This window comes from Pinus tabuliformis, chromosome 3_1 (assembly GCF_031772625.1).
Source record: "Pinus tabuliformis cultivar Carrire ecotype Pingquan chromosome 3_1, CPIR1, whole genome shotgun sequence".
Taxonomy (NCBI): domain Eukaryota; kingdom Viridiplantae; phylum Streptophyta; class Pinopsida; order Pinales; family Pinaceae; genus Pinus; species Pinus tabuliformis.
Window position 1 is genome coordinate 915,582,567 of NC_142301.1, and position 10,038 is coordinate 915,592,604.

Genomic DNA, 10,038 nt, shown 5'->3' on the forward strand with positions numbered 1-10,038 from the left:
GATAGTGACAGGGATGCATGAATTCAAGAAGAGCATGAGGGTACATCTCTCAGATGTACCGAAAGAAAATCTTACAAGGGGACCATTCCCCTCATGTAGCAGGTCCACAAGTTTGGAACAACCCGAGGGGTTTGAGATTCATGCTCAGGAATGTCATGTGTGCAGGTGGAAGAAAGCCCTCTATGGCTTGAAGCAAATCACCCCGGGATTAGTATGAGAGGATTGATAATTATCTGATGAAGCTGAGATTCATAAGGAGTGAAGCCGATCCAAAACCATTGCTCGAAGGTTGTGGATGATAGACCTCTCATACCAGCACCTTATGAGGATGACCTCTTTCTAAAAGGTGCAGACCCTCTCATTTGCAGAAATAAGAGGGAGTTGGATTCTGGATTTAGAATGGTGAACAACAAGCCCGCGACTACCTTGATGGAGCTTAACTTTCAGAAGTTATGTGGTAGGGATACCAGACCTGATTTGTGAAATGCCTCTGAATTTCACAAACTCATGCTAGCATTGATGTTCTTGGTGAACTCCTATTCGGATATATGTTTTGCAGTTAGCATGATGAGCTCATATATGATTGAGCCTCACTAGATTGGTGCCAAGAATCTTTTGAGGTATCTCTCGGGCACAATCTCTCATGGATTGAGATACACTGCTTGAAATATGAAGCTGCATGTTTATTCGAACGCTGACCAGGTAGGCAGTGTGGAGGATCTCAAGAGCACGTCTAAGTGCTAATTCTCTTTGGGTTCTATTCGATATCTTGGATGAGCAGGAAGCAGAATTCGGTTGCTATAAGCAACACTGAAACCGAATACATAGCTATGAGTATGACCTCGTGTGAAGCTGCATGGTTGTGGAATCTCTTCAGCGAGCTGTTTGTACACCTGATGGATACCACCGTGATCTTCTGTGTCAACCAGGGGGGGGATTCGATTCTTGAGGAATCCCATATTCTATGATTGATCCAGTATATAGACATCAGATACCACCTTATCTGGGATATGGTACGTCGATGAGCGAGGAGGCTCTATCGCATTGAGACTAATGTACAGGTCACAGACATTCTGTCAAAGCCTCGGGGAAAGGTCAAATTTGTGACTTTTCCGAATGACTTGGATTCATTGAGAGACCTTCTTATGAGGGTCCTGCATGATGCATGCATTGAGCTCTGGGAGCTTCGGGGGGCTTGGGGTACTTATTGGAGAAACATGCGACCATAGGGAAACTCACCCTCCCCTAATGGTGCGCTGTGTACAGGGTGAATGGCTCAGCCTTCCCCTATGATACCCCGTGGTGACTTAGGGACAGGATGAGTGGTTCTCCTGTCGAGGCATCCTACCCATGCAGTCTGGGACTCATAAGAAGTACCTCTCATCTGGCCAATGAGCAGGGAAATGGGGTTAGGGACCATAGTAGTACTATCGATGGACGCATCGTTGTATCTATCGTACTCCCTATGCTAGGATGACCTCCATTGATATAGAATCAATGAAACTGATCTGGGATCAGTATGAGTGGTTTGAGACACTCTCTTGTGATATTGATATGGGATCAATAAAACTGACTTCGGATTAGTAGAGAATGGTATGATACATTCTTGATCAATTCTTCTTCTTCATGGTTCAAAACAATAGAAAAGAGCAGAGCTCAACAGAGCAAAGATGAGCAGAGCAGAGCTCAGCAGAATACCGCAGAGCAGAGCAGAGCTCAGCAGAATACCGCAGAGCAGAGCAGAGCTCAGCAGAGCAAAGATTAGCAGAGCAGAGCTCAACAGAATAGAGTAGAGCTCAACAGAGCAGAGCAGTGCAGGGCATTGATGGTAGAGATAGTATAGTCAGACATACGGATCAACAAATGGAGTACTCCCTGGTTGAGAGGGGGTGTTAAAATTGGCAACTAGGGCAAAAATCCATGTGGGTCATCTTATTTATGGCACCTGATATTTTTCTTGGATCCCTCTCATTGAGAGGTGTAGGATTGATCTAAAGATCATTCGATTTCGATAAGTATTCGTGGGGTTATGAATTTATTTGTGTTACAAGACAATTCGTCAAGGTTGACCAACAACCAAATAAGCCCCATGTGTGCTCAACGTTTTAGTATAAAAGGATATGACTTGAGATTCATTTCTCACACACACTTCTATCTTGATTTCTCTCCACTTGTCTTGGGTTTTAGTGGAAGAGAAATCTAGGAGTGGAAGCCCTAGACGTTGGAGGATTGAGGTTGTCTAGCCGCAATCAAGAAGAAGAATGCTGCCCTAATCTAGAGGATGCACTCAAGTGAGAAGCCCTAACGCTACAAGGAGGACAACCCTAATATCTACACAGTCAGGTGAGAAGCCCCTACGCTACAAGGAGGACAACCCTAGTATCTACGTAGTCTAGAAGATTTGCAGACAACCCTAGTATCGGATAACTATTTTGGGTGCAGATTTTAGAGAAGACGAGACACAACTCTTAGCCATATTGCAAGAGGTAAGAAGGATGGCTTGAGAACTATTTTGTGACATGTTGGAGCAGTCCTACCTTGCTAATCAAGCCGCAGACTATAGGTGAGTTTTGTGCATGTTTTTGAGGTGCATATCTCTGTGTATAGGGATGCAGTAAGGGACTACTACAACAGTTGTTGGGAAGTGGAAGTTAGATGGCTGAGAGGCCTAGAAAGGCCCTCCTAACCAGGCCATAGTCATCTCTAAGGGAAAGCATAAGGAGACAATGTGGAGGGCTGTGATAGGAGCAATTGCTGTAGGTGACAATGGATCTATTAAGGGCTAGTTTAGGGATGTTTCTAGGCATGGTTAAGAGTAGGAAAGGCAAGTAGCTAGGTCGAGGAGAATAAGAGCAATACGTTGTTGTTTGTGGACTGATAGATGGGTGTGTAAGGGCTTCCAAATTCCCTAACCAGACACCATATAAGTAGCAGTGAAGGCAGCGAATGGAACAAAAGTGCTAGTAAATGGGACAACTAGGAGCTTGGTGGAGCTAAAGATGCATGGGACAACAAGGTGACATGGTGCTGCTAAGATGCATGGACAACAAGGTGACATAATGCTGCTAAGATGCATGGGATAGAAAAAAGGTATGTTAAGACATATGGGACAACAACAAGGTATGGCAAGGCAAAGTGGGACAACAGCTGTGACATGGCAGCAAAGGCACACGGACAACTTGGCAAGCATGGTGCAACATGGCAAGCATGTACAACATGGATGGCAGTGGCAAGCATTGTGCTGCTAGCAAATGAAACATGTTGTATGAGTAGTGCAACATAAGGTGCAATAGTATGACGTGTACAACATGGTCATGAGGTGCAACATGATAACGAGATGCAGCACAATGATAGGTGAAGGAGTCACATTGGAGAATCAGTTGAAGCAGCGTGTCTTCAACTGATTTAATATATCATCTTCTTAGAGATGATCTATGCTCTTATTTAGATAAGTCAAAGTGTTGATTTTTGTTGTAAATGTACTCTCTTTCTCTCTCTCTTTCTCTCTCTCTACTGAACTATTGAAGAACATATAAGAAGAATTGATCAAGGGTTTCCCCACATTGGGGTTTGTCCCTGGCTAGTGCCACATCTTGTGTCCTCTTGTCTTGGCTTGTCTTCCGGGATTTATGTTTATGTTCTATCTGCAGTTTACTGTAATTCCCCAAATAGCCACCCCAAGAATAGGAAATTAAGGTGATACACAGAGACCCACGAATAAAAACTCACCCAAAGAAGAAACCACTGAAGAGGGGTGAACAACGAACTCCACACCTACTCTCAAGAAATCCACTCCCAAGCCAGAATATAGATAAATTCTGTGTAACTGCAGAAAAGAAAACTCATAGAGCAGCCACCAAATCATGCACATGGAAACACCAGAGATAGAGGGCGAGGTAATGACCTCCCCTCCATACACCAAATGCCTAAGGCAATAACTAGCCATTGTCATGAACTAATATTTAAAGCTCATTAAGGCACACATACTAAAGGAAATGAATTTACTTTGTCCATCCACCGCCACCTCAACTTGAAACAAGTGTTACACCAACGCCTATCCCAAAGCCATCAAATATCCTAGTTGTAACGCCCCATTGGGGAATTTTGTCCACCTTTATCAAATTAGGCATAATTTACATTTCATCAGCCCAAGTAATCAGAGGCCTAGGTTCATCCAAAGTTAAATCCTTGAATCGACACCCCATATTGTACAAAAAATCCGCAACCCTTTTTCTTTTTCTTCTAGAATGTTGAACAATGACATAATCCATATTGTTAATCAAAGTACTAATATTGGTCACCACCCTCTCCAATCTCCAACCCTTAACAATCTTCTCAATAGGTTGTCCATTCAAGAGTTTTTGAAGACATTGTATTGCAAACTGAGAATCCCCATTGACCTTAAATGCCTCCCATGGGAACTCTTGTGAAGGGTTGGGCCAATCCTCTTTATCCTGTTAGGTTGTGTTATATTCTTTCCATGACTAGCCCACGTATGCATGCACTTAATTATACTCTAGTTTAAATATGAAAATATAGCAACCAAAGTTTTTTTGAGTGCTAATTTTTCAAGTATGCTTATATTGGTGCCATAACACGTTATGGCTTCCAATTAAGGAGTAAATTGAGCATAAATCAAAATCACTATGAAAATGAGATATTTCCCTATATCAATAATTCTTACAACTTAGTGGTCGACTTCCATTAGGCTACAATGAAGGCATTGGTCATCAAATAACAAGGTGGATACTAATTCAAGACTCATGCATGATTGAATAGGTGGATGCTAAGTATAGAGTCATGAGTGATTGACATCCATGGTTGGAAGATTAGTCGAGAGGATTGTTGTATTTTCCACCACAGTTTATTTTTCTTTTTGAATGTTGAAGTTTCAATCCTTTATGCTTCGTGTCTGCATGACATGACATCTATTTAACAATGGGTGCTTACTCTCTTTGTAAGAGGACTATTTTGCAAGCAACCTTCATGCCTGCATGACATGACATCCATTTAACAATCGGTTCTTACTCTCTTTGTAGGAGGACTATTTTGCAACCAACTAGAGCTGACTAGTGGTGAATATATCATCACATATCAATTGGTTTCATGTGATTTCTCAAAATTGGGGTTAATGGGTGGTTTTTAACCTTTAATTCGCGGTTAGAGTTGTTCTAGTCAAGTTTTACATTGAATACCTTAGCTATCAAGATTAGGTATAACGACTACTTTAGAAATCAAAAAGTAAATTAATTATATAGGTTCCATTTATATATGGCTCGTCTTGCTTCCATTACTTGTTGAAAGGGAAAAGTGTGTTTGCAAAACACAATGAATACATGGGTCATTCAAGAAAATATGAATAGTCTTAATATTTGACACATTAATTTTTCCTATAGTAAACAAAAATCAATGCAATTTAAATTCTTGACATGAGTAATATTCATGGAAACACAATAATCATATCAATTAATTTTGTTGCTCATGTGTATTTTTATTCTATCGAAAACAAATTTTGATAAAAAAAAATTGTTTGATTATTTATATAAAATTTAGTAAACTATAAAACGAAAATAGTAAAAAAGCTATTCATATAAATTAACTAATTTTATAATTAATAGTGTGTTGACATACGTTATGTTTAGTGAGAATTAATTGAAATTCAAATATATAATTATAATAGAAGAATTTAGCGGATAAACCTCATTAAATAGAGCACTGAAGTAACATGAAGAGTCTTATCTATATTATAGTATTTTTAGACAAGAAACAAATATCATTCAATAAATGAAGAAACAATTTGAACTCTTGATATAAGTAATGTTCATCAAGAAGACAATCATCATATCAATTAATTTTGCTATTTGTTTGTGTATCTATTCTATTTCAAATAAAATTTCAAGACAAAGATCTAGTTGTTTTATTTTATTTTAATATAATTGAGTTAATTTAATAAGAAGACATTGAAAAAAATATAAAAAAATTAACTCTATAATTCATAGTATGTTAACAAAATTATGTTAAAAATATAGTTTTCTCCTCTTTTCTTTTTTTAAATAAAATTCAATCAACTTATAAAAATATATTAAAAATATTATTGATGAAAATAGCCATATATAATTCATATTATGTTAACATAGGTTATGGTTATTGATTTTATTTTTAATTTTTTGGCTTGACCAATAAAAGATTTGAATCTTGAAGATCATCATTTAAATAATACTTCATAACCACGTCATAGATCTATCAGTGAATCTTTTTTTAAAGTGATATTATCTCAAATATATAAAAATATTAATAAAAGTCTTATTCTCTTTATTAAATTGAAAAATGATTTTATTTTACTTTATTTATTTATATTTAAACACTTCAAAACATATTTATTTATTTAAAATAGAGTAATTTAAATAATTATGAAATCATAATAAAAATATATATGGAACTTATTTTGATAGGTTAAATTTAATGATTATGATGGTTTCAAATAAGATATTTGTAAGTGTTTCATTTTTTTTATTTTTTTTTTGAGTTTTCAAAGTTGTTTGAAAAACGATCTTCAAATTTTGTCATTTTTCTAAAATTTTCAATTTTTTAAAGTTTTTTTTAAAGCCATTCTTTTGCGATAATTTTTAAAATTGCTTTTAAATATTATTCTATTTTGTGTTTAAATTTATGTTAACACTAAAACAATAATTTTATAGAAATTATGACTATAATCTCTAAGTGAAGTAACCTAACTATCTTAACGTAAGGTCATGAATTAAATAATTAAAAAAAAATGTATTCATATGTATTTTATATTTCGGAAATAAGATATCAAATAAACTTTCAAAAAAATTAAACTGAAAAACTTATATTTATATTTATTTTACATTTTCAAAATGGCATATCAAATAAACTTTTCAATAAAATAAATAAATTATATTAATTATAATAAAAATCTGAATAAATATCCAATTCCAATTTTAAGCCCATATGAATTGAAATATCAGAAAAATTATATTAGAATAAATACCCAATTCCAATTTCAAGCCGATATGAATTGAAATATCAGAAAATTTGTATTAGAATAAATACCCAATTCCAATTTTAACCCGGAATGAATTGAAATATCAGAAATTGTATTAATGGCAACGGTGTAAAAAACCAGTGCTTTTAAAGAATAAGAAATAAATACGTGCAAATACTGTGAAATTTACTTATCAAAGAATATTTATATTGAGATAATATGAAATGTTTCACAGTACTTGTACGTACATGAACAGAAAATGAATGAATATTGAGAGAAATCGCAATAGTAGCGTTGAAGGTTTGGTGTTCATATCTTATATATTTACAGGATTCCTTTAATTTCATTTCATTTCAGTATGGCCTGGCTGCTACGTAGTTCCCTGGTGGATAATAATTGCAAGTTATGAAAGTATCACCTGAGCTGCATATAATCTTGGCGCATCCAACTTTGGCCGTGGTCCTCCATACAACCTGAGTGCAGTGAGTGCAATCAGGTCCAGTGCAAATATTCTTGGCATAGTCAAACCACTTCTTCTCATCTATCCACGCAGCCACTGCCTGCGAAGGGGTCCAACGATGGCCGCTTCCCCAGAATATGTTCTCCCCGAAGGAGCTATCGGAATGTTGTAAGAGGCAGTCGCCCCTTCTCTGTCTTGCATAATTGCGTGCATAATTTGCAAGTTTGCGATCCCATTGAAGAGTACCAACTCCCACTGCATTTCTTGCTTGATTGTGTGCGACCAAAAAGCCATCAATAAACGCGGCAGTAGCATTCATGTCTGTAGCAGTCACTGACGACATTCCCATTCCCATCATCATAATGAGAACGAAAATGCAACACATGTTGCAATGTCTCTTCAACAACGTGGTTGTTATCCCCATGAGTATTGCGAATCGCCATGAGTGGTTGTTTCTACTTCTTCTTCTTTTAGATGATCTGAATAATAATACTAACTTGCTTCTGCTTCTTCGCATATAAGTAATCAAAGCTATCCTGGGTCATATCTGGAAGATGGTCTTTCCATCTCTCCAACCACTGTGTATAGAGCGACCACATAACGCTTGCTTTCACATGTTTGTTTGTGTGTTACTCTATTTCAACCTAAATAGCTCTCCAGATTGGTATGGGTATGCGCAGATACACGCCGAAATATCAATACCTGGCCGCGCACGTTATCATCCTCCGCCGGAATGATATCAATACCGGCCCACGCACGTTCTCATTCTCCGCCAGAGTATTGAACAACCATATCAATTTTAATAACTTCAATGCCAGATTGCCCGATGTTCATTTTCATTACTAAGTAAAGCTTCAACCAGCTTCAACCAGGACAAAGCTTAACACGTTATTCACATTAATATATGAAGCTAAGATAATCACGGGGTTATGTTATAGAAAGTAAGTTCCAATAAATTAACTTGACAGTAAAATGAACTGTTATTATGTGTAAAAATCAAGATACATATCTTCAGAGTCCGAGATTGTTCCTGTTTCACTCTATCTCAAGATAGAGAGTCCATTTTTTTGTGTTCACTAGGTGTACAGATTGGGACGTTTTTGCTCTCTTGACATTGACTATCAGTATCGGCAGACACATGCTGAAATATGAATACCTGGCCGCGTACCTCATCATCCTCCGCCACATTATTGAACAACAATGCCCGATATTCAATTTCAGTAAAGCTTCGACCAAACAAAAACTAACCAACCTGGACATGTTGTTCACATTAATATTTTCAAAATTAGGGGTAAAAAAATGGGGAGGGAAGATATTGAAAGTGAGTCCATGTTTAAAGCTCTCTAGGTAGGTAGTGAATACAAGACACACTAACCAGTTATTATGAGTGAGGAAAACTCGACAATGAAGGGTGGTGACTTAAAGCATACGAAATCTCAATTGTTTCTCAAGACTCCTCAAGATCGATGTGTTTCTAGAGTGATCCTTTATCGGTCACCCTATTACATTCGAATTACATTAGAATGCATTACTCTCTTAGTGGTTTTGTTGATTAAATGTAGCCCACTCGTTAGGAGCATGGTGTATGCTTAGAGTATTCAAATTATTAGAACGCTTGTAGTAGGGAAATCCATAATGTCAGAGCCTAAAGTCCCATAATCAATCTGCAAAAACTGCACTTAGACGAGGCAAATGTTACACTCATTCTATAAGGCTCACTCTTCCTATCGTCACGGAAAAGTGATACAGAAGGAACCCATTCAATCGCAATGCTAGAAGTAAGGAAAGCCATAATCTCAAAGCCTAAAGTCCCATAATCAAGTTGCAAAAATGCACTTAGAAGAGGCAAAGGCCACACTCATTCTTCAAGGCATGCCTCTTCCTACCTCTGGGGAAAACAATAGAGAGGGAAACTATTCAGATGCAACAATGTTTTCGATAGATTTTAGCTTTAGAAATGTGGGGCAGTGTGGAAGAGGAGGCTAATTTGGTAATGAAAAATTACCAACAAACCTCCTATGAGTATATAAGGGTGTAATTCCAAATGTGGGTAGAGGATTCCCACTTCTCTAGGTCATGGGACACCAAGGCTTTCAGAGACATGTTTTACTAATTCACCGAAACCTTGGTTTCCATGATGATGGAAAATGAGAAGTAGAAAGAAGCCGAATTTATTGATAGGTGTGTCATCTTTAGGTCACAAATTTGTCGTTTAGATGGTAGAGAATAAGAAATCGAAAGAACCCAAATTTAATCTTTCCATGGTTGCCTTTGGGATGAGTGAGTTTATGTAGAGAAAGGGAGTAAATAATAGGAAAAAAATTATCTTAAAGAACCCTTAGCCACTCAAAGGACTAATTATAATCCAAATATGGCAGGATATGAACTTGAAAAACAATAACTAAACAAAGACAAAGAAGCAAAGACCTCACATCAACCATGCTCCTCCTAACCTCCCTTACGTTCGCATAAGACAGAGAAGTAAACACCTCACATCAACCATGCTTCTCCTAACCTCCGTTATGTTCCCATTTCTATTAATCCTTGACATGTTCGCTAGGCTTTGTAGGAT

The 10,038-nt window shown here is 37.1% G+C and overlaps 1 pseudogene; it reads right to left on the reverse strand.

Moving 5' to 3' along the window:
* Positions 1-7,359: 7,359 nt before the first annotated feature.
* On the reverse strand, positions 7,360-7,821 carry LOC149190671 (pathogenesis-related protein PR-1 pseudogene; annotated as a pseudogene).
* Between the last annotated feature and the right edge of the window lie 2,217 nt (positions 7,822-10,038).